The 25,711-nt window shown below is 42.2% G+C and overlaps 1 protein-coding gene across 2 annotated transcripts in view; it reads right to left on the bottom strand.

Moving 5' to 3' along the window:
- The window catches only part of LOC110959732 (zinc finger protein 469), a 63,125-nt gene that overhangs the window by 34,742 nt on the left and 2,672 nt on the right, over nucleotides 1-25,711 (bottom strand). Inside the window, exon 2 of one of the 2 annotated variants that reach the window (XM_051951975.1) lies at nucleotides 5,726-5,943. The gene's annotated coding sequence lies outside the window, so the exon portion shown is untranslated. Of the gene's footprint in view, nucleotides 1-5,725; nucleotides 6,002-25,711 lie in introns of those variants that run through there. The other variant, XM_022206693.2, reaches the window with a different exon arrangement.

A 25,711-nucleotide genomic window follows, 5' to 3' on the forward strand; every position in this document is an offset into this window, starting at 1 on the left:
ACCCGTCAAGTTTGTTGGTTCAACTGAGGGCATCCTTTTTTCATTTCATCCAACTATGGTATCAAGTTTCTCTGAGTTGTACCATAAACAGCCATCACACAACTTCAAATACAACCGTGCGTTATTTCTTTGAAGGAGCGGCACATTATTTCAAATTGCAGCGAAACTGAGATAGTTTCACTAAAACCTGTAAGTGATATGAGATAAAACTAAGACATTCCATGTTTTTTGGGAATTTTGTGAAAACGTGTGCCTCCTCTCTGAACCTTTTCAAAATCACATGTCTGTCAACACTTAAAATGAATGTGGTCATCTGTCCATGACACAGATTGCTGTGCTACGGATGACAGTCATCAGTAGTCCTAGACAGGATCTTTGAAGTCAGACCGCAGTGCGCTCCTTTTCCACCCAGTTCTCATGGCTTTCCCTTTAAATAGAGCATGACATCAGACCGTGCGCAGGTCTACCGGCCCAAGCCCAAAACAAATGTGTCCAAACAATGCCACATCTGGAGCGAAACGCAGAGAGTGAGAGGGGAAGCGCAGGAATGTAGCGGAAAAGCTGGGTGAAAAGGGAAAGTGGTCCGAAAGCTGTTTAGCTCTAGGACCCGGGCCAAGGCGTCTGGGGATGTGCCTGAGCTATAATTTACTGGCGATTCCCCACACTGCACCCTCCACTCCACCCCCCCTATAAGATCTGACGTCACTGCTGTAGATCCAAGCATCGTGCTGAATGAAAGAGGCTGAAGTTCTGCTGTCTTCGTTGTGTAATACAGTGATGTCCTTTCTTCTATACTTTGAGTTCAGCCTACGAGGGCCCACCAATACAAACTGAATACTTTGGGTGGCTCAGATGGCAGAGGGGGTTGGCCGTTAATCATGGGGTTGGTTGTTCAATCCCTGACCTTTCACATGCCAGAGTGTTTATAGGCGAGACACTGAACCCGAAGTTGCTCCCAGTGGCAGGCACGCTCCTTCCATTGGTGTGGTTAAGGTAAAAAGCGCTATATAAGGGGAATCCACTCACTAAAAAACCCCACAAAAACATGCTATTATCATTATTCTAATTGCGTGGCGGTAACACAACTGGACGTCCGACCTTTACGTTCCAGCCAATGTCAAAATAACTTCAAAGAGAAAGCAGTTCCCTGATTGATTTGATTTCCCTTAACTTTTTTGTAAAGATAAGAGGAGTTTTTCAGAAAGACTTCTCAGGACGCCTGTTCTTGTTGTCAGTGTCAGAAGCAATCAGAGCTGCTGGGCCTGTCTGCTTTCTTGTAGCAGAAGGAGCAGAGGTGCAAGTCAAAAATTCAGGCCAATTTTCTGCCTGTTGGATAAAGTGTCTAATAAACACATGATGGCTGATCCAACTGTTATTTGTCAGCAGACACATAGTATAGTCCTGCAGCTTGACACAGATATTTGGACTTAGAGTCAAGAGTACATAAAATGTACAATGTAGCATGTATAAATGCGCATACACACGAGTACAATAACACTTGTGCATATTAGTCTGTGAGTGGATTTGTGTAGGAGCTTGGGGAGCCCTTTAGTCTGAAGGTGTGATCTGACAAACACAGACATACGGTAGGATGGAAAATATGCTGAAAGTGTCCTGTCTGAAGAAGAGGACACAGATAGAGAGGAGCAGGAGGAGGAAAGAGATGAAATGCTGGAACCTGAGAGACTCACTTCCCCAAAAGTCATGTATTTTACATCTGCACTGCACGGAGTTTGCTCAGTTTTAGATGCCTCTGCTTCCAGATGCTATTTACAGGCCTGATTCCAACCAGTCAGTCAGTCAGTCACAGCGCCACCAGCTGGAGAGGGCACCACAGAGGATGGAGGAAGGAGTAGCTGATAACTCTGATGCACTACCTCACTGTCAAAGCTCTTTCGAGTGGAATCAGCCGAGATCATTCATAAGTAAAGACTGCTTGAAACGTTGTAGTTAGAATAGAAGTGAGAAGCTGAGAAAGGGATGGAGACGGTTTTAATGAGGTCAAGTGGTTCAGTTCTTAGAGTGTTCTGAATATACACATGGACTTTATAGCAAATGAGCTAAACACAGAGAGGTGACAGACAATTCAGATAAGAGTATGACGAAAGTAAAAAAAAGACATTTAGAACTGTCTTAGAGTTAAGTCAGAGTAAATTACAATTCTGCTACATGTCTGCATGATGAACTATAACTATGTAACTATCAGCGCTTGGTGACAGGACTTAGAGCCATATGCTGAATTATACTGTTTGTATTACTAATGTCATAAATCAAATATTAACACATTGACCTATTTTTTTGTCATATAACTTGACAAACACATGAAATACTAATTTTTAATCACAAAGGCATCTCTTCAATTATATATTTAAATTACATAGCCTTAGAAATTAAGGTTTGGCCTTCTCTGTATCAGTAGAAAACACATCTAACTCCAAGTTCTCAGAGGTCTAATGAATGAGAGAAAACCTGGGGAGTCCTTTAAATTCATTCCAAATCCAATCATTTATTATGTTTTTAGAACTTACACCCTTCAGGTAAACTCACCTGGGAACATAATTTCTCTCATTTTATCTTCATTCTGTTGGTGTTGTGTTTTTGTTCACATTAAAGCTGAAACTTTTCCTTCTTCTATTTAAAATATGGAGCTCATTCCCAGTTCAGAATATCCAAAATACTGTGGTGATGCCATCTTTGGTTGGGAAGGATTACAGGTGTTGTCAGTAAAGATTTTCAGGAAAGCAGTATGCTGTGGCCAGTACTGTGTTTATTTGATAATTCAACAGTCAGTCTGAGAATGAGCTAAGTTACTCAGAATATTTAAGCAAGGAGACACCAGTTTACCTCTAAAAATAACAGCAGGGGAAATCTATCTATCAGGACATACTGCATAGATTATAAATCGGAGATAAACTCCCAAGCTTTAGGTGTTTATATGGGGAATATCCTTACATATTCTGCTTGAAATATGACATTTATACACTACTAGAAGTGGGTGTTGAAGAAGTGTCAAAGAAAGGCTAGTTCAAAAAGCTGTCTAGGTCAAACACCACACAGAACCTCCAAACATTATATTTTTTACTATTAAGGCTTTTTTTTTTTTTGTCATTTTCAACCAATAATTTAACACCAGGGGACAGAGGAACAGGAGCATTTTCTACTTCTGAGTTTGAAATCACTGCTCACCTTTCACTATTGAAGTCTAATCAAAGTCAGCTCAGCTCAGTCAGCAGCGAGGCGGCGAGGTCAGAGGTCACGACCCAATCACTCAGCATGGGAATTAAGGAATGAATAATCTTATGTAACCTTAGAGACTGGTCTGGACAGTACCTGCTGAGCAGATAATAAATGAACCTTAATGCCATAATCGTGCCCCTTTGACACTGAGCTAGATTTAAAACTTGGACTGAGTAGCTCCATGAAATACGCATCTGGTTGGGGGAGTTCGATTTATGTTCCGTAGTGAGGATTAAATGGATAAAATGTGCAGTAATCATTTAAAAAAATAGGTCCACGCCACTCACAAATCACAAATACAGTGAGGTCTTTCTCCATCTCAGGATTTTCGAGGATGTGTCGTTAAAAGGAACACTTTAACGAAGGCCTCCTGTTGCAACTTTATATATTTCTGTGTTTCTCTCTGTTGGTAATCATGCACAAGTGTGATTTTGAAGAGTAGGCGTGGTGGGGATTTCTCTGAGACTCTTGGGTTACATTAACAGGGAGTGTGAGAAGCAGGAAGTGGTGGCAGGGTCAGAGGTCACGATGCCCTGACAAACAAATGAGCCACCCAGTGAGGGAGTCAACAAAAGATGCTTTCCTCTGCAGCCCTGCAAGCCATAGCAACATCAGCTGCTGGCAAACATGTGTGTGACAAATGTGCCATCCGAGCCAATGACAGGGCCTCAATCATCACCATATGGGGCTGCCACACAAACATGACACACAAACACAGCAGAGACAGTGGGAGAGACTGCATGGGGTGAGGAGAAACCGAAAGGGAAGGAGGAGGAGACAGCAGACATAATAAAAGATAACAAGGCAGATGTTGATAAGATATATTAAGAACTGTTCATATGGGAAATGAAGGTATATAGAAAAAAGCTTCCTGAAACTGCTGCTCCGATTACAACACAACCTCGCACAGCAGAGCAGGCTGCTGCAGGAGGGTTAAGTGTTATGAGGACTCCCTGTTGGGAAAATCATGGGAGAGATGCCGCTGTTAGCTTGGCTGCAATCAAGCAGGTTTTACTGTGGGCTCTATTGTTGCCCTTTGGGGCTTAATGACCAGAAAACAGTCTCATGATGGCCTCCTTCTGCCATTCTATCCCCCTAAAATCCCATTTTATACAAACTGTCCTGCCTGAGAGGCCAGCTGAAGCCAAACTGGAAGTTCACACACACACTGGCCTGCTTTCTTCCTCTCTCTTCTGGGTTCCTTCACAGGAATTTTTATATAATTTTCCGTGTCGCCCGATGATTCCTTTTCAGAGCCACATTGTATAGCACCAACAACGTTTTTAATCTGTCCTTTTGATTTTCCACACTTTAATTTCATAATTTTATTTGCCTACAGCATTCTGTCTGTGCTCCATCTCATGCTCTTTTTGTAGTTTTCTCTCTCTACTTCTCTCCCCCTCGCCAGCTCTGGAAAGTACATTCGCACAGCTCAACAGTGACACAAGGACCGTCTCCTTCATGGCAGACCATGCTTGTGTTTTTTCAATTAAGGCGGGCTCCTGTACACTATTCATTTGGGAAACCATCATTCTCATGGCCCAGTAGAAACTAATGGAAAGTCGCTTAGGTTAGTTTTTTCTTTTTTTCTGGGAGAGGTATCGGAAAGACCCATTCCCTAGAAGCATGTGAAACTAGCGGGGATGGAGAATAAAACCGTAGGAATACTTTCTATGAGGATACAGGAGGTGTTGATAGGAGGTGAAGGCCTCACCGAGGGGTATCAGGGCGCAAGAACTCGTGGGGTGAATGGGATCAGGAAGGAGGTGGGTGAAAGAATACAGATGGATGGATTTCTGAGGGAATGTGGATGAAAGTAAGTGAGTCGCAGGCCGGATCTGAATTGCCCAGCGGGGAGGAGGACAGATCCACTGAAATCACTTCAAAGCCTGGTGTCACTGGGCTGCAGATGAGCACAGACTGCCTCCTGTCCTTTCTATTTACAGAGATGAGCCTCAGTGGCCTGCTGAATCCATCCACCTTTAACTGCAATCAACGGTGCAGATAAACAGCCAAATCTCTACACGTGCTCACATCACACTGAGGTGCAGTAACATCAAACTGTACCCCATTTAACAGCTCATTTAAAATTACTGTATGGTTATATACGACATTAACACCAGGCCAGACCAACAGTAAACACAGTGGTGTTTTAAAAAAGAACAATAATCACTTCAACTTCTAAAGTTTTCACAATGTCTCAACCCCTTTCTTGCCTGAAGCCATTTATCCCAAACAAATAAGTTATATTCATGTGTGCTCCGATAAGCAAAAATACTACCTTCCTACCACTGCACACACTGGATGTGGACACACATGCAGATGTACACATGCATGTTAAAAGTGGGAGTGACTTAACCTGGACAGCCCCCATCCCATCACACCCCCACCTACCTCCCCCCTACCACCACAACAATCAACAGAGACAGACAGACCGTAAAGGAGAGCACACACAGAAAGAGAGAGAGAGAGAGACAGAAAGTCTTACCTCAAGAGTGACGCTGTGGAGCCGATGGAGGGGAAAGCCTCATGATTGTAGTGAGTCTCTCTCTTTCTCAGTCTTTGGTCTCTTTGTATCTCTGGGCGGCGGCAGACGAGAGCTGAGGCAGCCCGAGTGCAGAGTGGGGCAGCGCTCAGCTCACTTTACAGGCAGAGTCGGCTGTGGAGCTGCGCAGACCCCGGGCCCGTCCGCTCACACTCTGCCTTCTGAAGGATGAAAAGAGAAGACTTCATTACCAGCTGCAGACCACGCCTCCACCCCTTCCAGTCTCCCTCCTCCCGAGCCCTCTCGCCCTTCCCTCCCTCCCCTCCTTCTCCTTCGCTACCTCCCCGCTTCCCTTCCACACTCCCAGCCAGTAGCACGCTCCAGGGCCTGTCCCAGCCAAGAAAAGGAGGAGGAGGTGGGTTGGGGGGGGGAGCAGACTGCCAAAAAAAACCTCCCATCCCACCGCCTGCCAGTGCTGTGCAGTGCACAGACAGAGAGGGACAGAGAGCGATGAGGAAGGGAGATGGAGAAACAGAGAGACATGGCATATAGTGAAGGGTTTGGATCCACAAACTGTGATTTTGAAGTTTTGACATTACTTATGCTCCCTCAACTTGACAGCTCTGCTTGTGAAAATGCAAAAAGGAAGAGTGAAGTGTGTGTGAGGTGGAGGGTGAGGGTGTTAAATGAGGACAACAAAGAAGGAAAACAGGAGAAAGAGAACTATATTTGGACTAAGTAGAGGCTGTGAGGCAGTCGGGCTTTACTTGAGAGACGAGGGAAAAGACACAGAGGGAAGGATGTAGACAGACAGGCAGGCAGACGGAAAGAAAAACACAGACACTCAGAGAGAGAGAGAGACGTAAAATGGGTGATCAGTTTGACAGTTTAGGGGAGAAAAGTAAGAAGAAAAGAGACATATTTAAACAGGGGTTGTTGGAGGTTCTAATTAAGACTTACTGTAAGAAAGATCACATCAAAAGACTGTCGCTCAAGAAGGAGTATGTGTTGGGTTCTGGGGGTGGGGGCGATGTCTGTCTGTGTGTTTGTGTGTCTATAAACCTGACTCTGAGTCTCACCAGCCCTTTGCAAGCTGCTTCCCTCGCCAACACCCAGAGTAAGGATGACCGTTTTTGTCCATCGTCAGTGTCTTTTCTGCCTTTTTCTTCCCATGCCAAAGTGAACTCTCTCCCCCATCAGACGGGGGAAATAGGCCTAAAAGCACGAGCTGTTTACTGTCTGTAATTATGAGGGGCTGGGTACAGTCAGCACAGGCGAGCTCTGCACCCTGCCCCCAGTGCCACCACACACAAACCTCGCTCTACCAAGTGTGCCAGTTTCAACTCGGGCAGAAAAGAGGGGGGGTGAAAAGGAAGAGAAAAGAAGACGAAGCAAGCGAATAAAGATTTAAGTTTCAAGCCAACTTGCAATGAGGAAAAACGTGTTGTCGGAGGAGAAATCCAGAAAAAAACACAGTACAGTATATTCTAAACAGGACCAGGTTTACCGGAGGTCAAACTCCACTGTAGGTCTTCGACAAGAAAAAGCAGTTTAAACTGAAAAATCTGAGGGCGCTCTTTTGCTGGTAAAAGCTGTAGATCAAGCGCCAGCTCACAGCATGACAGCTAAACCTGAACCGTGCTGAAAATTATAAAGAGACACCACCACAGCGCATCACTACATCCACCAACGCTGCCCATTCTGTATATGGTTTTGGGTTTGATGCACTTCCAATGGAAAAAAACCCAAACAGCTAACTTAAAATAAAATCACACATGTCTAGGATACCGTGGTAGTTTTTTGATCGCTCAGCAGAAACAAGCAGAAAGAACAGCTGGAACAAACGCTAATACTGTAACAAAAAATGTCACGAAGAAGCCAAAAGTCTAAAGATCACAGAGAAGAACAAAGAGCCCAAATGTCTGCATGATGTAACGAAAAGGAAGCATTTCTTTTAGGCAGCACATGATGAGGTAAGCAGGGATTATACAGATCTCTGGCGTTCTCCCACTCTAACATTAACACCAACACAGACCCTCTCTGTGGCATAATGGTGTCAAATTTACACAGGTCCACAAAACAGTACTTAAGGTTATGGGCTGCCTTCATTGTAGGTTGTGAAAGCGCAGAACTGGGGTTGGGGTTTGAGACAGTTGGAGTGGGTTGGTGGAGGGATGACAGAAAAAGGAGAGACAAACTCATTTCAGTGTACTTTATTGCTAAGAAACACTAATCCTCCAAAAACTAGAAACACGGACAGCCCTTCTGTGGTGTTTTATCTTTAATCAGGGGCTTTAGAGACAGAGGAAAAAAACCTAATCCAACATCTGAAAGCTGTTGTTTGTTTACTGTCAAATATATATTCAAGTATTGTCATTACCACACTGATAGTAAATGAATAAAAATAGCACAAAGTGCTCATATAATAAGGAAAATTAGAAGCCTAATGACAGGCTGTCAGTCACGTTTTGCAGCAAAAGGGATGTGATTGCACTTCAGGATCTAAATGTGGGATTTAGGATTGTGGTAGAATTTACTGAAAGAACTGAGTATCCTGTGTAGCCACTAGGGGCTGAACTGAGCTGTAATGTACATACAGTCCATTTGCAGAATGTACAAGAGGCAAAGTTTGGCACTAGCACTTTTACACAGCGTCTCTCTCTCACACCCTCCTCCATGCTTCTGTTTCTGGAAGACAAACTTCTGTGCCTCTTGATTTGATAAGGGAAGTTACTGTAAATTGTAATTCCTCCCACATTCATTTTTAACCGCTCATTTAATCTAGAGCAGCCCAGACACAATGCAACAACCTATTAGACGGATTAAAAATGACAGATATGAACTAAACTCATTCCAAAGATACAAACAAACACATGGTTGCCTGTGTGATGAGGATTCCATGTGCTGCTTGGTGCTAAAGTATGTTTACAAAAGCTCAAGATGAGAGTTTTCAGTCTGGAAAAATGCATTTGAAAGCACTGATTATGTCACACCTACAAAACAGGCAACACTAAATAACAGGTTAAAGGGATGCATGAGTGAAAATCTAAAATTTACTGTCTGTTTTAAACAACTAACAACCACAACACAAAGTAGACTTTAGGAAGAACAACACTAAAAACAGGCAGCTCTAGTGATTGGATTTCAAAAGTCAGTCAAATTTGGCTTAAGACCAAGCTAGGATTGGCAGTAGGAAGTACTGGATTACAGCAGAGAACAAAAGTCTGACTCCTCAATAATAAAAAAAAATGTTTGTGGTAAAAATCACATTTGCATGCAAATGACCTTAATTTGATAAATGGAGCAAGAACATCCAATAGGATTTAAAGCTTATGTAGTGCATCAGAGATTTGCCTTAGGATGGCAACTGGAATATTACATTTCAGGATTCAATTTTAGGATCTTGTGAAATTGAAATTTCACTCTTAATAGCCTAAATTAAAAGCAGAGTCAATTTCATGTGGAAAGAGAGGGGACTTTCTCTGCTCTTAGCACAGTAAACCTTTGTGAGATGCATCAGTGTAAAGGGAACCCAGACCTACTTGTCAACATTTCCAGGATGAATATGGAGATTGTTTCAACCTCGTCCAGGAGGCGTCTGCATATCAGAACACCAATTGTTTGTGTTTTACTAAACAAGTATTCTTAGTTCATACAGGGCATTCATTTTATGCTTTACTCTCACACACATATCGTCACTCTGCCAACCGTCCAAGGTGTCTAAATGGTCCTTCTCTCTCGCTGTGCCACAGAAAATATTATATAAAATACCACTTTTAAACTTATAAAGTGTTTTAATGACCTCGGAGAATTCTAACTTCCCCTCAGGGAGCAACACCTGGGTCAAAAAACTAATTAAACTGCGACCTTTTGGAGGTAATGTGCATGCAGACATTTATTAACCTACTGTACAGTTACTGAATATATTTCCCTGAAACTAAATATAGCTTGGGAGAAACAAGCTTGTATTCACCTTGGCTAAATTTACATTGTAGCTTCTCTTTTATGGCTCTCTGGAAGAAAAAGGCTAAATTGGTGCAACTTCGGTAAGATGACAGCTGAGTCATGCTTTGCACTTTGGCTGCGTGCCAATGTCACTGGTGACAAACGCAATTCATGTGCGGTTACTAGTAATGTTAGCTGCTATATAAGAAATCAAGCCTCTAGTTGTGTTTCAGATTATAGTTGGAGCAGTTTGACATGCACAGAGCTTGTCAGCAAAGTACAATAAGAGCACTGTGCTTTAAAGTTGTAAAATGATATTTGTGACCTGATTTTGCCACAGATGCAGAAAGAATTTACAGTTCCAGGGTTATTTCAGGTCATACTGGTGACACACCCAGAACCCCAATGAAAGGCCTCCCCGTTGCCACCAACGCCGACGCTCCTGTAACTGTCAATTAAGGCACTGACTGCATGTGGTTGAACATATTCCATGACTCATTGACTGTTACACACCTGAAATGTCCAATAAAAACACTTCCATTAAGACTCAACAGCAGGAATAAACAGTATTTTACAAACTGGAGGTCTACTGTTGAGTGTATTGTGGGTTTATGTACTGAGACAAGAGAAGGCAGCAGAAAAAAATGAGACTGTGGGTTTCAACTCACACAGGTGAGGGTGGCTAACCAAAAGGTCTGACACATCCATTCACTCCTTCTGTCTGTGCAGCCATGGGGTTCCTGGAGCTGCCGGGCCGAAGCTCTGGGAATTTCACACCTACAGTGGCCATGACCAGGGACGGGTAGAGCCCATCACACCCTGGTGTGCCATTTCTGACCCAGAGAGCCCAGTGGCCACGATCGCATGCTCTCCCCCGGGGCAAACACGGGGCACCCCAGTCAGTGTAGACTTAGCAGCTGGGCGATGTGTACTCGCCCCGCCATGTGGACCAGGAGTGATGATGTTCCCAGGGAGACAATGTCTGGGGGTTTGGGCAGATGGATTGGGTTTGGGGCGTTGTAGGTGAAAGAGGGAGAGCCGAAGAAAGTGGGAAAAGTTAAGTTCCTTCTGTGCTTGAAAGAGCAAAAGGCTGACTTAGTCTTTAGTTCTTATCCTGGAAATATTTCTTTGAAAAAATTCAAATTACAAGGCAATCTATTTCCATGACAAGAACTTGGATGTTTCTGCAAATCAGATTAGATTATGTGACATTTTTGAAATTCTTGCATTGTATTTACCACATTGCAACTATGTGTGCATGGTTAAAGGCAGGGAAAGATTAGGGCCTTGACGATTACATCCTGGTTCGTGCTCGAGAACTAAAACACTTGGCTAAGGTTGTCTGGCTATGTTAGATATGCACCAGTTCACCTCTCTATTTCATCATACCTCATAACCATCATCAAGAACCAGTTTACAACAGCACTCTCTCACACGCCAAATGTATAATCTGCACACATAAATCCTCGCAGTGTATTAGGGTACTTTTTATTTAAAGTATTGCGAAAGCAGATATTGCTGTAACAATAAAAACTGAATCAGCTCCCCACTGGGACAGTATTGCCACTGCTTGCACATTCCAATGGACGTTTCTGCTACAACCACTGGAGAAAGGTTAATATAAGATCATAATAACATTAAATAAAACCATGAGAATTATCTGCAGGCCTGTGAGCAGAAAAGACTAATGCAGTACATAAATGCTTTCAAAAACAACCATGGATTAAAGTAATTTTTCCTGAATAGAAATTATTGTGTGCGTTGATGAGTCTTGGTTGCACTTTGCACTTAGTACAATTTTGTGCTGTGTTTAATTTTAGATTATTTCAATAAAATGTTTTCATTATCCATAACCATCAGAGAAAAGGTGTTTTTAAGCAGGGAAACACACGAAAACACACTCCATTTTCTAATCATGTTCACACAGTGAAAACAAGATAATCACTATCCTGTGCCCTGCTAGACAGGATAAACTGTGGCTAATTGAAGGGTAACTCTTTCAAAATGCCATTTATGTCTGCAACAAAATGATAAAGTGATTCAGTGAAATGCTAAAAGGTCTATCAGCATTTCATCTTTGAGTTCCGGTGTCTTTATTTTGTTGGATTGAAGTGTCTGGAATGAAGTAGAGAAGGGCGGATAGAGCTCTCATTGACCTGTAGCAGAGCCACAGCACTGCAAACACAGAGAAGCCTGGCCCTCATCTGCACAAATGGGCCTTTCAATCCTTCCCCTCACTTTTGTCCCATCAATACCTTACTCTTCAGGGGAGACCAAAGCCACCAACTCCAACCTTCCCTTTGCCCCCTCCGAACACACAGAGGAGTGAATGGTGTCTACTGTACCTTGGGTCGCTCCCCTCTCTGTGGGGTAGAACACAGTTTGACAGGCCTGTATTTATGGCCAGTCGTGTTGGAATGAATCATGAAAAGGACCAAAATCATCTCGCTGGATGTTCATTTATATTGAGTGTTGGTCAGCTGTGCGGGTCTGCTTGTGTGGCCTGTGTAGAGAATGAGGCTTATGTGACTGTGTGGGAGTGAGAGATTAAGATAAGCCCCCTAATGAGGAACAAAGTCTGTTTGTTTTTCGTTGTTTATTATCTGTCTGTGTCTATATGCATGAATACGCTGGGTTTTCTCTGTTGAGACTGTGTCCAGAAACCTGCCTTCCTGATGAAAAGGGATTTTGTCTGTGCCTCCATAAGCCACTGTGGTTGAGGTAAAGATGAAACAACACACATGCGTATTAAACACATTGTTATTTGCTGTAATTATTCATGTTTTCATTGTTTTTCAGAGTGGCTATGAAAAGTTATTGTCCCTCTAATGCCAATCTAATGAAATAAATACAAAATTGGATTTCTTTTAAGGACAAATGAACTAATATGTGAAGTTACTTAATCAGGCGTGTTCTATGAACAAATGCTCACCTGGGTTTGGAAGTGTTGTTTGAAAACCAAACTGTGGAAAATGTAAATCCACCCTTATGCGGTGTTAAGCTTTCGGGAAACCAGAGTTAAAAAGCTTGAATATGAATTTCTGCAAATAAAAAACAACTCAAACTGCAGGTGCTGAACAAGTCATCCTCTGATCTGTTGGAATATTGCTGATCATGACTCAACCCTGAATGACACATCTATTCCAGAGAACTTACATATAAGCTTTATCGTAACACTAACAAAATAATCCTCTTACCAAAGAAATAGTCATTCGATTAAAAAAAACACATTTCAAAGTCGAGGTCAAACCACAAATTGATCTTAATGATTAAAATACACATTATTAAGAACACATACTTGAAAGTAAGAGTTTTCTGTCATGATTTGAGTGTATACACACATATGCTGCACAAATCACCCCAGGAATCCTTCAGGGTTCACTGTCTCAGTGGGTGTGTGGTAACAATGGAAGCTGGGGTGAGCTAAGGCAGAGTTCTCTGGTCCTTCTCCACATAAACCTTTAATATGAGGCCTCCTCAGCACCAGTCGGCCATCTAAAGGCACTGTACCCTGTAATTGACCTTAAAAATACTTTCCGTGGAGGTCGGCAGCCATGTCATTGGCCTTCAGCCCAAGCAGCGGCCGCATCTCCTCAGCCCAGAGGAGCCTGGGAAGGCCTTGTAGGGTATATTTAGTGGCCCTGTCCTTTGAGGGGAGCAGGAGATTCAGATAATGCCAGTCTGTGCATAAAACCACTCTGCCGCCCACGAGTGGGCCTCTCACAGGCACACTTCCCTCTCCCACGGGGATGTGTTTCCTGAGGTCAGAGGTCAGCAATACGCAAGCCAGGTGAGTGTACAAACACAGGAGACAGGCACAGAATAGACAGAAGAAGTCGCTGTACAGGAGCTGGGATTTGTCATTCTGGGGAATCAATATGAGAAAATACTGCCTTTCTCAGTTGATATGCAACGGGAAATATGATGCAAAATATTCTGAGAAGCTGACATGTAAAACCGCGATGACTTATGTTATTAATGGTCATGTGTCCCCCTTTTTGTCAACATGAGCGAAACACAGCTGATAAATTCCCTTCAAGCCACATCTGCAGTGATTTAATTAGTACTGTAAATAAATCAATGCTTACACTACACCCACACCTCCTACAGTTTGGCTGAGATTATCTGGAGCTGCTCTGGTTCAGCTCAGCTCAGATTTGGTTCACAGAACTGCACAATTAAACCACTGTTCCTTCTGTCACTCCTATCTGTATTGTATTGTATAAGACATGCTGCTCATATGCAGCACTTGAAGGGTATTCAGCAGGGATGTTCCAATCATGTTCTCCCCTTAACCAGCATAAAAACTAATCAAGGCATTTCCTTCTCTTCCATATTGGCTACATATCGCATATCTAATTCTTTAGTTAATCGTAACCATGTCTCCTATATACTGTGAAAAATGCTTGTTTGGACTGGAGCCACTTCCTACATATATGCTGGCTTTGCTACCATCAGAGCATTTTTTTTAGGTGCACAGTGTTATTTAGGAGCTGTGGTTGGCAGAAACTCTATTTGAACTTAATTATTTTGACAAATCTGTCCAAATCCCGTCCAAATCTTCCTGCTTCAGCAGATCGACAGTGACACTTCTGTCTCCATAGATATACAAAACATATGGACATGATGCAAAATATTATATGCATGTGAAACCACCGCAGGAAAGCTTTAACACAGGCTATCATGTCATATTAAAACAACTATTCAGCTGTCGACCTGATGGAAATTGCTTTACTCACTGTTCGCTTTTGGCTCTGCATACATGATGCAGCTGTTTAGAAAAATATGAACATTAGATCAGACATTGCATGCGCATACACTCAATATAAAGAGACTCATATTGGTATCATGGGTATACAGTATGGATTACAATTTGCTATATCCGTTCCAGTATTCCTTCTTTAATGAGCTTTCATCCTCCATTTTTAATTCTGATTTAATTAAATTTAATTAGGACAAACAAACTAAGTTACTCATACCATTTGTTTCCTTTACATTACTTTAATCATTGATTAGGTACATCAGTTGTTAATCAGTTCCAGATGTTTTCAACATGTCATTTTCTATTATTTATTTGGTTTTTCACAGCCGTGAGCTGTGCAGTGTGTTCTGTTTGGCATGTGTTAATTGTGTTTGTTCAGTTGTAACTAAAGCACTTGAACACGTTCGCTGGCCGTCACTCATACCTACCGTAACATTCCTGCTGGTTTCTGTTAGAGACTGTTGTCAGGGGCATCTACAAGGTAATTTATGATTTCTTTCATGAGAGATCATTGCCGGAGATAAATCATGCATTCTCCTGTCTTGTAAAGTTTGTTTTCACGTGAAAACTGCACTTGATGCAAGAACAGAAACAGCCCGATTTTCCTCATCAGCTGACCCCTTCTGTCTAGCAACAAAAGAGCCTCTCTGCATCTCCGAAGGCAAGCGCTGTTACACAGGTGAGGACAGTGGAGTGATGCAACAAAGCCTTTCATCTGATCTGAGCACATCATTCCAGCACCTATTCATACTCATAAAACTGTTTCAGTAAACGCAGAGTGGCCCTCATCCCCCAGAGATGGAGCTATGAGCAATCAGAGCAACAAGTACTGCTTGACTCTGTGCCATTGGCCATTGACGTGATGTAATAGCCATACATACATCACTTAACTATCACCTCCCCGAGGGTCATCTCCATCTCACTGTACAGAGTAGTGAAATTTTTTCATGTCAGCTCTGCTCAGTTATGGGTGAGGGAGAGCAAACGGGCTTGTGTTCATTCGTAGCACGTGGAATCACACCTTTAAATTCCTCCAAGTTGCAGTGAGAGAGGCAGATCACAGGGGCCTGCCTCTGGTTCTAACCAGTGGAAACCACAAGCTTTGGCATGCTTCAGCATCACCATTAGCCAGCTCCATTATATAGATTTCATGGCCTCCAGCAGCGCGTAGGAGGATCTAATGCGCCAGTTTGATCGTGTCCTTAAATCACCCATGAAACAGAAAAGAAATCCTAAACATTTTACAATAACAAATCACCCCTTATTACCTTCACTTTTTTGTTTAACGGGTCTCTTAACAATACACAAAGCCACAAAGATATCAGGAAATAGGACAAAGAAAGAGAGAGAAAAAGAGTCTAGAGACTTCTGGATTCTCCTCCACAGACGCTGCCCCCGAGTATAAAATCCTAGCCCAACAATAACAAAGAAGCACTTTTGATCCGCTGTATAAAAGGACAGCTACAGAGCTCGACAGACCAGGGGTTCATGTGCTCGCTGTGGTCACAGTGACAGATCTGCCGACCACTCCTTGCCCATCTGGGCTGCCGGTGGCGCTCTGCCTACTCTCTGAGGACAGTGAGTTCAGACCAGTAATTTAGTTCAGATGAGGTAAAGCAATATTTCCAGATTAATACGAGCCATATTCCTTTAGAACTGTCCTTTCTTTCTTCTTCTCCTTCCTGCATTTTTTTACATCTTACATGTCCAAAAACGTCTGGCGGAAGATGAAAGGAAGAAGTAGAAGAGAGGAAAAAAAGAGCAAGCAAAGGAAGATGAACAAGTTTTATGCACTGTGAGGCAGACACACGGATAGCCAGCTGTAGGATGACATTAGTATTTCTTGCTCTAACTTTCTGTTGATCATCTCCTGAAACACCTAATGAATGGATTATTTGACATGGCAAGGGGGAAATGTGTGCTTTGTGTTCTTCCTTTCGTTCCTTCCGTGGTTAGTTTCATGTTATGTACAGAGCAAACAAACAGAGTACACACTCTTACACCTCTATTCATCATTTTTATGTCACCAAGTGATGTTGAATAGGTTTAAGAAATCCCTCAGTAGTGCTCTGTTGCTGTCTGGCAGACACTCTGAATCCTAAAATACCTGCTACAGGTTCAGCCAGCTGTACGTATTCAAAGATGCTGCATTCACCCTCAAGCACTTTGACCCTTCAACTATTTTCAGTATAACACGCCTGATCATAAAATGTGTTTGCGTTCCTAAAAAACTTCATGTAAGCTACATCATTCCATTTTGGAAGGACAATGCTCCAGCTGCGATTAGTCTGGGTTGGCAGCAGTGTCAGTCGTTGAGATTCAGGAAGTCACAGCTGTTGCTGTCCTGTAGCAGCTGACTGAGCATGTGACCGGCTGCATAATCAGCCCCATCTGATGATATACAACATTATCAATCACGACACTATTCAGAGAGAAGAATCTTGCACTAATATTTCTGATACGTGTCCCGACAACAGGAAAGCAGATTTGCATTAACACCAAGAAGCTAAAACAATGGTTTATTTGGCAGCTGGGCAGCTGGCTGGCTTCGCTGTTGGAGCACAGCCAGCTGGACGATTAGTAACCTTGCATGCCGATGCTTTCATCAGCTGGCCATTTTGTTAATGTGCTTGGAATATTGGAGATTAATCATCTGCCTCCCAAACGTTACTGGAACAAAACCTCAGATCTATACTCCCAATGCTCCCCACAGTCTTCAATTATACTCCGAAGGACGTTCATTTACTTCATATGCACAGGATAAGGCAAGCTGCCACTTTGGCTGTGGTTCTCACATCCTCATAGAAGAAGCATGCAGATGAAGGACTGATGATGGACGTACTGCAATGGCACTCCCCAGGGCTGTGATTATTTTATGGTTTCTTTATCCTAACTTAACCGTAGAGTGTCACTCTGTTCTTGCTTCGTAAGCACGACCTCCTGGCTGGGTGCCACTCTCTAACCAATTCTGCTGATCACTGCTGGGCGAATAATCAAACAAGAGTTTAACTCCTGCTTCTGCTGCCGTGTTTCTGCTGTTTTTTCTGGAACGTTCTCCCTCATCCATCTGCCACACTTGCATGACTGTGATGTCAGGGCTGGGCTTTCTCATTGGCTGGGCTCTGTTCACCCGCAATGCTTGAACGGTACAATTGAACAGTGGGTTAGAAGGGGAACGTGAAATTAGTGGTGAGTCATCTCTGACCACTATGTCATTATATCATTTCTTCACCAGCGATGATTTCAATCGATCTAAAGTTCCATGAAATCAGACCAAAAAAGCCTCAAAAAATGTGCCTGTATCCGAAAAGATGGAAAAGAGGAGTTTTTTTTCTCTCACATTCTACAGATCTATCAAGAAGGTTGAAAAAGGTGGAATACAGAAACAAAACTTCACATATGGAAGACATTTAAGGGAATAAAATGCCACTTCACATTAAAACTAAAAGTCAATAACCTCCTGCCCTGCAAACACGTTATTTCCATGCCACTGTAATTTGTGTGAGGTGCAGTGCTTGTAATGAGGCGTCATCAGAGACGTGACAAGGAAACTTCACAGCTATTGACAAAGTGCAAAATAATGTAGAAAGCTGCTGGTTTTACAATACGATTTGGTTAGTTTTATGGAGGGAGAGGAAGGGACATTGTTTGAATGTTGAACCATCAGAGAGCAGCTGAAGGTCAAAGGTCACACTCACAACTACAAGTAACATCAGAAACACTATTATATCCTGAACTAAGAAGAGAAGATAAAGGACATTTCTTGCACAAACCAAAACACAAACCATTTTTTTCAACAATTCATTTCACCTGTAGATAAATCATCGGCATTTATCCACTTCTGACCCCTCAGATCTCATAACGCCACTGTAGTTTCTGCTCACAGACCAGCATTATAGCATAGCAACAGACAAAAACAAAGACGGTGGGAAGAATCAACTTTGTCCAGCTCATCTGAGCAGCTCAGTGACACCCAGCATTCCCCTGCTCGCCGTTAACCCCGGTGACCTCTAACTGTGTGTGTTTGTGTGAGTGTGTCCTGTGTATTTGCACATCTACTGTTCCTAGTGCAGTGGAGGGCCAAGGGACCACACCAGAAGAACAGAAGAACTTTTCCTTTATAAACAACTTTTAAATCAACCATTGCCTAGCCGCAGTATTTTTCCTACCGATTTCTAGCCAATACAAGGGAGCTGTAATTCACAGACCTGCTGTGACAGTAGCACGTATAAAAAAAGATTGTGTAACCATTCTACCAAGTCTTACTTAATCCGCTACATGCTGACAAGCTGTTGATTAAATTTACAGCAAACCACCAATATCACAACAGCTCCATTGGGGAAAAGCTTCCCAGTACTTTTCTCACACTTCTCTCAGTGTCTTGGTTTATCGTTTGTGTTTTGATCTTTCTTGATACAGTATAACGGCCATGTGACCTGCATCTGTGTGATGTATGAGCTGCACATTTCTGTTGATGTAGCTAGCCGCTGCATGTTTAGCCTGGCGGAATGTAGCTTTGCATTGCTGAGCGTGGTTGAGATTTATGTTACTGCTGTGGGGTGTGCATGTGGCTAACAGATGGTGGCATCTTGCTCCTCTTTCCTCCCTCAGCACATCACCGCTTACTCAATCCCCCGGCCCATCCCTATCTGCTGATTGTATCTTCCACCATTCGTTCTCTGTCACTTCAATGCTCCAAATCTGAATTCAGCACTCCGGAATAATTGCCAGTTTTTAGATGCTTGCAATTGCTCACTGGATCATCAACTTTCGACTCAAGGCCACTCTTTCCACCCTTGACACAACCCATTTAACACCACTTTAATACACCCCCGACTCACCATGCACATGGTTAACACACACAGAGAGAAGTGTGCACAGATACCCACCCAAATAGTCATTTCGCATGATGTGCCTAAATAAACTCCACCCAAAATTTACATTTTAGGAATAAACAATCCTATATGGTACGTTTTCACAGTATAAATAAAGTATTGGAAAAACATAAAACATTCCTGCATTATTATCCACTTGTCATGTTTAAATGATGTTTTTTTTTCACAAAAACATTGCTAAATGTGGTGCTTTAAGTTGCATTGTGGTTCTCCATATTGCTAAAAAAATCTCTGCCTAAAGCCGTGGGAGACAGTAGCTCTTATTAACATGCAAGCCACAATCACAATGTCAGTGATCACAATGCCACTGGAGGCAACTGTGGGATGATTCCTATGCTGTGTGCAGCAACCGCTGACCATGTTTGACATTCACGTCATGAGACAAATTGATGCCGAGCAGTGACACAGAAAACACTGTGATGACATTCTCCACCTGTTTTGCTCTCTTAGCAAATCCCTCACATCAGGCAGTAGGGTTGTGAAGAACAAAAGTGAGCCTGCTGACTCTGATTTCACTTTCACATCTGATGCCAAAGCCCAAAAATCTGGTGCACATGCACACCATACAGTAGAGGAGATATGAAAGTGTTCCATCCAGTACTGTGCATGTATGAGTTTTGGCCTGGGCCTGTAGTAACCAAGATTCTCAGAGAAGGAAATCACTTCTAAATGGCAAGCACTTCTCAGAGTGATGCTTGACTGGCTTGACTTTTACTCACAAAGGAAAAGCATGCTGTAGACACCCCTAACATCTCTACCAAAATCAAGGTCTTCTAACTGGTCAAGAGTTACCAAAAGATGGAGTATATGACAAATCAAGAACACAGATGGCAAGGGAGGAGAGACATTTTAGAGAGAACCATTGGTTACTATAACTGTGATGATGTGTTTTGGAACGGTGAAAATTTCCTTAAAATTTTTCTTTTGTGTGAAAATAACTCAAGCGTTGCAGATTTTTTAGTTTGCCCACCACTTTGTGTGACATTAAGGAAAAACCTGCTGCATCTGCACAAACCGCCATTTACATGCACTGACGGGGATGCTTATGAGGGTTGAAAGCATCATGTTGCTCCTGGACGCAACCTGCTTGGTGATAAACAATATGTGCAAAACAGATGACGAGGCTGACGAATCCTTTTCCCTGGGCCACATCCCTTTGATCAACTTAATTACAACAGCTAACATTTTACTTTTTAGTGATGCAATCTGAAAATGAATCTGAAAAATAAGACTGGCGATATTGCCATATTGTTATGGTTTCCTTTGTGTTCATGAAAACTTGGAGGCATAAAATAATGCTCTTTTTTCCCCTCACATGGAGCTTATAAGTTAGGGGGAGTTTGAAAGAGAATGTGAACACTGTGTACCACTGCCTGCAGAAGATCTGCAACATCAAACATAGCTGTTTGTGAATTATTGCACAATTTATGCAAAATAAAGCCAATCCCCTACTGTGAGAACTTGAGAAGGACAGTTGTTATATTTCTGCTAGCATTTTGCCAAACTTCATTTGAGGTACAAAGAGCTTTACTGAACACCTTTCAAACCGCAAAATGCAGTTATTACACACTTAAGCTATTCCGGTAAATTGATCTACTTTACAAGTAAAATGTTGACTTTTTTAAAAGGGATTAATATTCTTCTTTGCATTTTTTCTCTCTTTTTTGCTGATTGAGCAATCTGTTGAAGTTACTTGTCTTTTGAAAGAATGCTCCAGTACTTTAGCTGGGGATGAATTTGAAAACCACTTGAGAACAGAAATATATTTCTGGCATTATAAATACACATTTCTAATCACAACTGAGAATTTCTCTTTATTCAAAATATTTTTCTGTGCTCTTCCAACTCTATCAATTGCTGGAAACATTTCTGGGCCCAAATACAGCACTGTCCCCATAAGACTAATCATGAGGTATTTGATAAATACTTGTACAAGAAAACTACTTTCAGAAAGTGTGTTGTGACAAAAACAGCAGGAAATAAAACTGTTTGTAGTACTGATAGTAAATAGTGTCTTTTTAAATAAGAATTACAGTCATTTACATGTGGGGCTACCAAGCCATCACTAGGCCATGTATGAATGGTCAGCCAATCAAAGAAGCCATTCAGTGTAACGACATCAAATTAAAGCAGCTAAAATGGGCATGTGGTACACAGAGACATTCGCACAGCCATAAAGTGTCGACCCATGAGAGCTCAGAGCAGAACAGTCACATAATCTTATAAAAATGCAGCCAAGGCTGAGTGTTTCTACCCACACACCTTGAGCTGGCGTGAGTGTCATGGACCATATTTATGTGCAGACACAGATAAACACACCGATGCAATCAGACAAGCACACAGCCGCCGCCTACAGATGCAAGTGTTCCACTTTGCTAATCTAATCCCACTCTCAGAGTCTGGGAATGTACAGCTGTGTGATTTTTTTGTGTGACACACTTGGTACCCTGCCACGGGGAATCACCTCAAGGTGTTCTGAATCATCAGCGTCAGTTTGTGTGTGCGCGTATCCGTCGCTTGAGTTCATCCAGTCTACGAGACCACAGAGCTGCGACCGCAAGGAGTTAAGGACTTTTACTGTTGTGACAAACACATGCACACAGACGCAGCCACACACGAGCGACCGCAAATCCACACACCCACACATTTACACATGCGCTCGTACGCGCACGGAAGGAAACTTAGGTCATATTAGTCACTGAAGACAGTAATGGCACACCGCTGCATGCTTTTTAGGTCTCTCTCTTCCTGATTCATTCCTGGAAATAGAACACAAGTAAAGAACAAAGCTGCTCTGCGGATGATCCATCTTTCTCATAGGTAGCTCTCAGAGAATATCAGAATACCCCCAGGCTGATGGCCAGGAGGTGAAGAAGTCATTTTTCCTCTCATCTGTCATGCTGTATCTCTGCTTAGTAAGCTTGCTCCCAGTGTGACCCCACGGCTGGGAAGGCTTCTCCACACACCTGACACACACTGAAACATTTGCCCAGTTTCTGTCTAATTGGGACTATGAATGGGAAAATGGAAACAAAAAGCAGCTAGGAAGAGTCCTGAAGAAAGGTGAAAAAGAGTTTGAAGACAAACTTTGTAATTTTGTGGCCATCTACTCATTATTTAATAATTCATCAAAAACAGAAGCAGGGAAAACCCTAGTAATTATGTTTAAATTGCATTCCTTTTGGCAGAAGTTTGTCAAAAGTGACTTTTCTCCACATAGATGTGTCAGGGGTAATACCTGGAACAAGAACCTGAGCTTAGACAGACAACCTGCTCTGCTCTCAGAGATATACCTGCTGCATTTAATAAGAAGTTCAGGTGGCAAGGCATCATAATTTATAATTTACAATAATTTATAATTTGTAAAGTCAAGACCTGATCCAGAAGCAGCTGTGTGCCCACTAACATTTTCCCAGCAGGGTGACACACCAGGAGCACAGTCAGTTCTCTCTCAGAGTGGGTGCCTAATGAAGGTGTAAAATTTTATGCATGTTTTTGTTTATGCCTGTGGATGCAACTGTGTGGGTCCTTTCCTCCTGAAATGTGTTAACTCTTTCCTTATCCCATCTTGGCCTACTTAACTGCCCTTCCTGCTAAGATACTTTACAGTGGAATTGGATCTAAATCAGGTGAGGTGCTGGGTTCAATCTGGAGTACAAAAGTATAGTTCACCATGCACTGGGAGGAAATTATAACATCTAAGCTCAGAAAATAATAAATAGAAAACACATATAAGAGGTTGATTTGGTAAAGTTTGAGGAAGGAATTTGCTTCATTATGTGCCTTCAAACAGAGCTAAAAGTCATGTCAGTTGTCAGGAGATCATTATCCCCACGCCCATGCCCCTGGTTCTCTCTTAAGGTCTCAAAGAAAGTCCTGAAGTGGGTTACAGGCCACAGTTCATACTTTGGTGCCTTAGGCTTTAAAGCGTAAAGAAAAAAAGCCAACACATATTTCACATTACAATTGCTGTTTCTTTATTTGCTTAAAAAATAAACAATAATGGCTCTGAAACTATACCATCATTCAAAATAGGAGGGTGTGAATATTACTTACATTAAATCATTATTTATGATTTGAAACTCACAAAGACATTAGCTGAACTCATAAAGCCAACCCTGACATTAGAAAGGCATTTTTCTCTTCAGTGGACACACAGTGGGCAAACGTTTTTCTGTTACTTAACCGCCTTAAATCATTCCATGTGAAGCAGGCATAACAAGAAGAGGACAGAATGAAACTGAGTATCATTTCTACAGCATTACCAGTGATATATACTCTAAACCTAAGCAATGAAGACATTCAAGAACTTCAAACCAAGATTATTGGGGGAGATTTATGTCGAGAAGAGAAAGAGCTCATGAGAGGAAATGGAAAGAAACTCAGGCCAGGTAGAAAAATCAACATTCTTCATACACTTTAGCAAACTACAGGCCACTGAAGAGGAAATGTGACGTGACAAAGCTGAAGTTGGTATAACAGGAAATAAAAAGTAGGTTATTAAAGTGTTGATGTTCTGTAAATGCTTGGCTCCAGGACCAAAGTAAACAGCTCCAGGTAGTTTGCTCTAGCTGAGATACTTATCTGGGAGGAAATGCTCAGCTGCTGCCTCTGTAGGATTTTGTGGTGTTTAGTAATAATTCGGCTGTAGTCCAGTTATATTTGTGGGCTCTGATCCCATTTGTTTCTTATTTCCTGCAATTTACTAGACTGACACTTTAGCTGGTCAAGCAGAGCCTCTTGCTCTGAAGAAAACACTAACAAACATCCAATTGCAGCATCTAAGCTTGAGCTTAAAGCACCACATTAAACTCACAGCTAAAGCGCCTACAGCAGTTTATCCTATAAACCACAGCTCCGCCACACACTGTGGTTATTATTGTAGGCCTGTACTTTTATGCAACTGTACACACAGTTAGATTCTAAACTAGATTCTAAACTATTCAACAGTGGAAAAAAATGAAAGAAAATGTAATATTTTAGTGATTCTGACAGCTAATATTTCACACAAATGTGTGAAATAATAGCTTCCCCCATCCCCAGTCAGGGCTATGCAGTTTCCAGCTACCCTGGGGCCCCTCCTCCTACAGTCTACATGGCCTCACTTCACCGGTCTGATGTCCAGAAACAAGCTCTGCACGCTGGACTGGTGAGTCACCTGACTGAATACACCAGTGGTAGTCCCAGCCAGAACCACAGATTTCCTTCCCCAGGCCTCTGTTCAACCTCAACACATGCTGGAAATGAGCTCTACTTCCAGTAACCAGAGTAAAAAATCAGATTGGACTAAGGGATTGAAACTTTGTGAGGATAGAGATGGAGCAAAGTGGTTACTTGCTCCTGTTGTGATGGTGAAACTAAATGAGCTGCCATGTGTCAGCTTGACCCATGACCTGCACCTCACACCAGCTGCTTTGGCTTCAAATAAAAACCAAGAAGAATCTTTTTAAGCTGAGCGTTGTTGAATGTGTCTTTCTGTATTTTTGTGTTCTTGCTTTGTGCACAATGGGTTAATCCACGGGCTTTAAACAGTGCAGGTTTGGAGCAGGGGTTGGGTTCTGTGTTTGGTCTGGATTTGGAGTGGAGATGGGGTTGTGGGTGCTCATAGGGTCTGGAAATCAGGGTCGGACAGGGAGGAATCTGGGGTGCCAATGGAGTCACAGTGTGAGGGATAACCTCCTTAAACAGTATTCATTTTTGACAGTTTGATCAATGTTTGTGCAATACTTCTGTCACTGAAATAGGAAATGCTCTTTTAGGATGCATTTTACATTGAATTTTTTGCATAAAGTTTCTTTTTAATGTTGAATACAATCTTTTGAATGTGCCCCCTTATGATTATTGTTTGTTTTAAGTGTAATACGTCACAGCTCACTGCAACACGACACCTTGCATGCTTCAAATTTTGCAGAAGAACACTTTTATTGAGAAACTAAACAGTTAGTACTTGCAAGTCAAGCATTTGATGACTGTTACTATACCATATAGTTACGTTTTATCTTATTTGACTGAACTCTTGGAGTGGCTTGATTACAACATTTTGACTTCTGACAAATTTCTACTGGAACTGGAACATGACAAACATCCTTGGTGTGTTTTTTAGAATGTTTGCATTTCATTGCATTTTTCGCCAAGGCTTTATTTAATTCTTGACAATCCTAATCTGTCAGGGCACACTGAGGTGCCCTATTGTTGCCTGAATTGATAAATGCAGGGAAGCAAGTGAGGGCTTGTGAGTGTTGGCTTTTCCAACATGTGAGAATGCACTGTGTATCTTACTCTGTGCATACGTCTGTAGTACAAGCACATACAAATGCAAGAGGTCGGTATGTGCCAAGATACTTTCTGAAATTGACCTGTCTTCAAATTAAGAATGCTTTAAATGTA

Source organism: Acanthochromis polyacanthus, chromosome 8 (assembly GCF_021347895.1).
Source record: "Acanthochromis polyacanthus isolate Apoly-LR-REF ecotype Palm Island chromosome 8, KAUST_Apoly_ChrSc, whole genome shotgun sequence".
NCBI lineage: Eukaryota > Metazoa > Chordata > Actinopteri > Pomacentridae > Acanthochromis > Acanthochromis polyacanthus.